Here is a 7,500-nt window from a genome sequence, read left to right as displayed (position 1 = left end):
TAATTATTATTATCTATTCTACCAATTTTTCATACATTAATTGCAACTTTCTACATTCAATTCTAAAGTTTTTATTAATTTTATTTTGCAATTTTCGGCCTTCTTAGCCCTACTGGCTATTCCAGTAGGTTACCATCCCTAGGGGACGTGGACCCGGGCCGCTACTATCTGCTAACCACTGCTTTTTTCTGTTTTCCATTACCCTTCACCAGTTTCCCACCACCTTATCTAATCTACGTATAGCGCTCCTACTACTATTCTACTACATATTTGAGCGCTATTTTCTTATGCTACTCTACTGTCTATCTGTTGGCTAGACTGGAGTGGAGGAACCTTCTTCTCGGTGGGACGATCCAGCTCGCAGTGTCCGGCCTGACCTGAGGTGGCCAGTACGGTCCAACCTGGAAGGCGGCCGGTCCAGCGCGACGGCGGCCCCACCAATCTTCTTCCATCGCTCCGGTCTCCTTCCCGAGGAAGGGGAGGGAGCGTCCAACTCTCTTCCTCTCCTCCTGCTCCATCTTCTTTTCTGTCCGGTAGGCACCAGGGGCTGGTAGACCATCTCCCCTAGTGCTAGTCTTAGTCGAGCTATTCTTACAATTAGTTGTTATATGTTTGTAATGCTACATCTGATATTCTTGTTGTTAATTTATCTAATATTTTAACTTTTTCTTCATCCCATATTATTTCCTGTATGTTATTGGTATTTAGTCTATTTCTTTCCTCTTGAATTTCTCTAGTGAGAGTGGTGCACTCGAATACTAAATGTTCTGGGGTGCCCACCTGGACCCCACATTCACACTCTTCTGACTCCTTTCTCCCTATCCTGTGTAAATACACAGGGTAGGGTCCATGTCCTGTGAGGAAATGTATAAGACCTTTACTAGGCTGGAAATTTTTGTACTTTAGTCTTTCTTTTATATTTGGAAATATTCTGTAAACCCTTCTTGCTGTTTGAGAATTTTCCCATTGTTGTTGCCATATATTTGTTATTTCTTCTTTTATTTCCTTTTTACTTCCCAGGTGTTTCCCCATGATTTCCCTGATTTTGTCAAAATTTCCCCTTTTTAACCAATAGTTGGCTGCTTTTTGTCTTATTAATAGGTCTAATGGGCAGAGGCCCATTATAACTAGTAATCCATCTGTTGGTGTTGTGCCAAATGCCCCTATTGATCTTAGTAGTATGTTTCTTTGAATTCTCCTCACAGCCATGGAAGGCTTCAGAAGGCGCAACCTGTGGGCCCACAAACTTGATCCATATCCCATTATTGACACTAGCAGGCTGCCGTGGTATAGTTTGATAACATTTGGCGGTAAGTGAAATCTTTGCTGCCCGATCCTTATTAGTTTATGCATTATCGCTAGTGTCTTTCCTCCTGTTTGTTCAATATGGGTCCTAAAATTCCATCCTTGATCCAGGTAGACACCCAGATATTTACTTACATTTTTTCTTACTACAATTGCGTTGTCGATCCTGATTGACGGATCTCTTGCCATTTTCCCTTTCAGGAGCATATAGTTCGATTTTTGAGGCGCAATTGCCATTTTAGAATTCCTACACCAGGCACTCAGGATATCCATTATGTTTCTACTTCGCCCTTCTAGTTGTAGTCGGCTATTACCATGCGTTAAGATTAGCAGGTCGTCCGCGTATGCAACGGCTCCCAATACTGATGCTTCCTGCTGCAGGGAATGCAGCAACGGCTCCATATTTATATCCCAAAATACGGGGCCGCAAACTGATCCCTGTGGACATCCTTTAGTGATGTTCTTGGTCACAACCGCATTCGGGGACGTCATCTGTACCACCCGGTCTCTACAGTAGCTCTTGAAACATCTGTATAGTGCCGCCGGACACTGCATATCCTGCAAGCAGGTAAACAGCGCCGGCCACCACAGATTATCAAACGCCCCTGAGATGTCCACCATCACTCCTAGAACATATGTGCAGTTCGACGAGCTGACAAGTTCGGCCGCCGTGTTGATGGCGTCTTCCGTCGATTTTCCACGGCGGAAACCGAATTGCCATTCGTGCATTCCTGCCATTTCCCGGTGACCAGTCAATCTCGCACAGAGCAATTTCTCAAGGGCTTTGCCCAAGGTATCTAGCAGACATATTGGCCTGTATGCTTTGTGTTCTGTTGGGTCCTTGTCTGGCTTCTTTAGTATTATTATTTCTGCTCTTTTCCATCTCCTTGGAAAAGTACCTCTTTCCAGACATTTATTATATAGGTTTGCCAGTATCGGGGCTATTTTTCCTTTTATTGCTTGAAGTACCTCAACCGTGACCCTGTCGGGTCCGGGAGATTTTCCTCTTTTTAGGTTTGATATTACGTCTACCACCTCCTGCGGTGAGAAGGGGTAGACCATTGTATTGTTGTTGTATTCTTCTTGTGCTCTCTCTCTTATAGCCGCCTGCTCCGGTGTGTCCTCAGAGGGATCATCATCCGGTAGCAGGGCTTGGAGGAGCACCGTTATTGTTTCTTGTCTGGTTGTGGTCATTCTATTTTCGCCTGGTATTCTTATAGATGATAAGACTGTTGGAGCTCTTATTTTTTCCCTAGCTAACTTGTATGGCTTTCCCCAGGGATCCATTGCCAGGTTATTTCTTACGAAATTTTCCCAGCTTCTTTTTCTAACTTCTATAATTTCTCTTTTATATCTCTCCCTTAGTTGTCTGTATATACGCAGTCTATGCTCCCTGTCTTGTGGGTTAAATGTGCGCTGATACCTGCGTCTTGCCCTGCGCGTAGCCTGACGTAGGTCACTTAGTTCTGGAGTCCATGGTGCCGGGTGCACGCTTTGGACTCTGCTTCTCTTTGGTACGACTGCTTCTATTACTTCCTTTATACTTTGAACTATCTGCTCCGCTGTTTCATCAACCTCGAGATCCTCATCCAGCTCCGGCGGGCTGTACTCCCGGGAGAGTCTTTCCCAGTCTACCTTTTTATAGTCATATTCTGAAAGCCATTCCTGTGGCGCCACATTCTGTTCTGATTTTAATATATACTTTATTACATTATGATCACTGGTCGTTGCATTCTCCAATACCTCCCATTTATCTATTTTATTGGTAGCCCTGTTATTTGCCAGTGTTACATCTATATTTGTTTTTGCCCCTGCTCTATTTGAATATGTTGGTATCTCGCTAGGTGCGTTTATTATATCTAGATTTAATTCACTTATTGCATCTTCTAATTCCTGACCTTTTTCGTCTTGTTCTCCGCTGTGCCACAGGAATGACTTTGCGTTTGCATCCATTGCTATGATTACTTGATGGCCCTGTAGAGTTCTACATATTTCCTTTAGTTGTTCTAGGTACATAGTTATTGGCTCTCTATACTGACAATATATTGATACTAAATACCACTTAGTGTTTTTGGCGTGTACTTCGATTGTTACAACATGTTCATTTGTAAATTGATTTAATACTATTGTTCTTATATTACTATTTAAAATTACTATTGCAGACATTGGTCTTTCTCCCTTCATGATTATTTGAGCCGTGGCTGTCATTCCTGGGATTTTACCCTCCCGGGAGTACGGTTCTTGCAAGCATAGTATGTCAGCTTTATGTTCTTCTGCTAATTTACGCAACTCGTAATTTACTTGTACGCTTCTCATTGTATTAATTTGGAGAACTAAAAGATCCATTACGGATGATATGTATGGTAATGATCTTCTGGCCATGTCTTATTGGGGTCAAATCCTATTCGGCCGTATGTTGTTACCATTTGTATATATATATTTTCCAAATTGTATTTTACGCCTCTTCTTTCGTATACTTGCTTTACTATTTCCTGTAATTGTTCGTGTTCCGTGGGGATTCCGGCCGCGGCTAGCTGAATGCAGTCAACGTCCGCCAAAGCTGGATAAGTAATTCTCGAGCCGTTTGTGTGCCCCACTCTCACTAGTTGGCGTAATGCAGTGGTTAGCAGACCGGGTTCTTCTAGTCTTGCCATCTGCAGTGCGTTTTCGCATATCTTATAAGTGTTCTTTGGGTCCATTGCATTATATGTGTCACTCTTGCTTGACTGATTGTTTTTATCTTTTATGTGTTCTGAGTGGTCTCTTTTGGGCGAGCTCGGTCGTCCGTCCTCGCCCTTCATCGGCGTTTTCTTTTCATTAAAAACGGACGACCGAGGTCGTCCGTATTTCTTTCCTATGTTGTTCTTTTCTATGTCTTTGTTTTGTCTCTGTGTTGGTGTAGTGTGTTGTGTCCTGGGCGCCTCTGGTCGCCCATCTCTGCCCTCCATCGGCATTTTCTTTTCATGAAAAATGGGCGACCGAGGTCGCCCTTCTGTTTGTATTTGTGCTTCTTGCGTGTTCATTGTTTGTACTTGTGCGTCTATCATGCTTATTGTTTGTACTTGTACATCCCTTGTTGTATTTTGTTTCTTGTCTTGTATCAGTGTTTCTCGTTGTGTCTTGGGCACCTCTTGCTTTCTATCTCCGCTCTCCATCTGCATTTTCTTGTCATAAAAAACGGGCGACCGAGGTCGCCCTTGTGTTGGTGTTCTTTCAATGGGGGTATTGGCAATACAGTTTTGTGCTGTACATGTTTTGTGTTGATTGTTATCCCGTTTGTTATCCCGTGTGTTTTTTGTTGTTCCCTTATTTTCAGGTTGTTTATCCGTGATTTCTTTTGCATCTTTTTCCCTTGCCCCTACTGCTTCTCTGATTTTCATGCCCCTTAGCGTATCTCTTAGTTGTTTGCTTGGTGATTTATGCTTCTTTCTTTTCTCTTGGGGGTTAATCTCCATAATCTGTCCTTTGTATAAGTCTTCCTAGTAACAGCTGATACGTGGGGCATTCTTTGGAGTTTGGTGCTCTACATTTTCTTTTTCCCCTTCTATTGCATGGTATACATGTCTCAGGTCTGTTCTTCTCTGGGCACTCTTTCTTGTTGTGGTTGTCCGTTCCACAGTGACCACAGGTGGGGTCACCCCAGGTACAGTACTTCTGTACGTGACCCAGATCCATACATCTGTGACACCTGGGTACCACGCAATAATCTTTGACCGCGACTGAGCTATACTCCACATATACTCTTCCATTTTGTATGAGTTCTTTTCTCAATGTTGGGGAAACCTCAACTACTTGATGTCCCGTATCTCTGTCTTTTCTCCCCATTCTAAATTTTGGTCTAAATTCCTTTTTGAAGTCTTGTGGGCTCATTTTTTCTTCAAAATTCTGAGTGTAAATACACTCCGTTAGTTCCTCTGGTGTCAACCTATTTGACACATCAAATACAGTCATTAATGGCCATCTTTTCTTTGTCCTCTCACATATTACCGATCTCTGTAAATCTTTGTGCCCCATTATTGTGTTCCTATCCTGTTGGGTGGGAGTTTCCACTATGACTGCATTTTTTGCAACTACTACTTTGTTTATTTTAACTTTTGCTTTGGTTGGATTAATTACTCTTGTGAATATTTCCTTCACCTCTTTTACGCTCTGTCCTTCTTTTGGCTTCAAAAATAATGCCACTCCTTGTTTTGCTGTCACTTTTTCTATACTTTCTTTCATATTGATTTGTTGTTTCTGTGGTCCTCCTGCCACCACTGTGGCGTATGTTTTTGTTTTTTCGGCTATTATTTGTTTATTTTGTCGTTCCAGCTCTTGTATCCTACCTTCAAGCTGGCTTTGGGCAATTGCCCATAGGGCCAGCTTGTCTTTTATTTCATTTAATCTGTCATTGCTCATCTTCCCTTTATCTGTCACCAGTAGCGCATTTATCTCCTTTAGCCTTTCGGCTGCGCTCTTTATTTCATTTTCATCATTCACCTCGTATCGCTCGGAAGTCTCTCTCTCTGTATTTTCCGCCATGATTCTGAGAGAGACCAAAGAGTTGAGAGCCCGTCTCTTTCCCCGGACCGGCTCTTCTGGCATGGGGGGAGGCTAATTGCAGCTCGCTCACCAGTCCCGCCCCTTGACCAAGAGCTTTCAACAACTGAGCTGCGAGGTTTAGCGCGCCGTGGGAACAGCGCACTAGTCCTCTTCGAATGCTGCATCATCGAAGTTTTCTCCCGCTCCCTTACCGGCGAATGCCACCCACATTCCGGGAGAGCGGATTCACCCTCCGTCCTTCGCCCCCTACTAGGCCGAGTTTCCACCAAAAGGCTAAAGACCCGGTCCTACTCAGGTGCCGGGCCGGTCCCCCAGACGTTCGGGGGTCTGGACCCATCTAACCTAACCGGGGACGTGTCACCACGCCCCGGCTTGGCGGATCATGCCCCGGAATTCCAGGGGCAAGGCGGGTGACCTTCGCCGACTTGGGCCAGGATCCCGCCGCGACAAATGCAGCACCCGGAACCGGCGTACAAGATGTTCAGCACGCCGTCGCACCCCTGCCCTTTGGTCGCCCGAAGGCTTAACAGCTGCACCCCGAGAAGGCGAGCAGGGGCACTTGGGAAGGAGAGGCTAAGATGTTCGAGTCGCATCCTTCCCCCGCTGCCTATTCCCAACCATGTGCCCACACAAATCGGGGCACATAGCATGAGACAGCTATGCAGCTAGTAGATAGGGACAGCGGGAATCTCGTTAATCCATTCATGCGCGTCACTAATTAGATGACGAGGCATTTGGCTACCTTAAGAGAGTCATAGTTACTCCCGCCGTTTACCCGCGCTTGCTTGAATTTCTTCACGTTGACATTCAGAGCACTGGGCAGAAATCACATTGCGTCAACACCCGCTAGGGCCATCGCAATGCTTTGTTTTAATTAGACAGTCGGATTCCCCCAGTCCGTGCCAGTTCTGAGTTGATCGTTGAATGGCGGCCGAAGAGAATCCGCGCACCCGCGCGCCCCCGGAGGAGCACGCTAAGGCGGACGCGGCCTCGCAGCAAGGAAGATCCGTGGGAGGCCAAGGCACGGGACCGAGCTCGGATCCTGCACGCAGGTTGAAGCACCGGGGCGCGAACGCCGCGCAGGCGCGCGCATCCTGCACCGCCGGCCAGCACGAGGCCGACCAACGGCGAGAGCAGACCACGCCCGCGCTAAACGCCCGCACTTACCGGCACCCCTACGGCACTCACCTCGCCCAGGCCCGGCACGTTAGCGCTGACCCACTTCCCGACCAAGCCCGACACGCCCCGATCCTCAGAGCCAATCCTTATCCCGAAGTTACGGATCCAATTTGCCGACTTCCCTTACCTACATTATTCTATCGACTAGAGGCTCTTCACCTTGGAGACCTGCTGCGGATATGGGTACGAACCGGCGCGACACCTCCACGTGGCCCTCTCCCGGATTTTCAAGGTCCGAGGGGAAGATCGGGACACCGCCGCAACTGCGGTGCTCTTCGCGTTCCAAACCCTATCTCCCTGCTAGAGGATTCCAGGGAACTCGAACGCTCATGCAGAAAAGAAAACTCTTCCCCGATCTCCCGACGGCGTCTCCGGGTCCTTTTGGGTTACCCCGACGAGCATCTCTAAAAGAGGGGCCCGACTTGTATCGGTTCCGCTGCCGGGTTCCGGAATAGGAACCGGATTCCCTTTCGC

At 46.5% G+C, this 7,500-nt stretch overlaps 1 pseudogene; it reads right to left on the bottom strand.

The window, feature by feature from the left end:
• The window catches only part of LOC124767098, a 10,938-nt pseudogene that overhangs the window by 1,465 nt on the left and 1,973 nt on the right, over positions 1-7,500 (bottom strand).

Source organism: Schistocerca piceifrons, unplaced genomic scaffold, assembly GCF_021461385.2.
Source record: "Schistocerca piceifrons isolate TAMUIC-IGC-003096 unplaced genomic scaffold, iqSchPice1.1 HiC_scaffold_68, whole genome shotgun sequence".
In the NCBI taxonomy this organism is placed as follows: domain Eukaryota; kingdom Metazoa; phylum Arthropoda; class Insecta; order Orthoptera; family Acrididae; genus Schistocerca; species Schistocerca piceifrons.
This window is presented reverse-complemented; position numbering and strand designations above follow the sequence as displayed.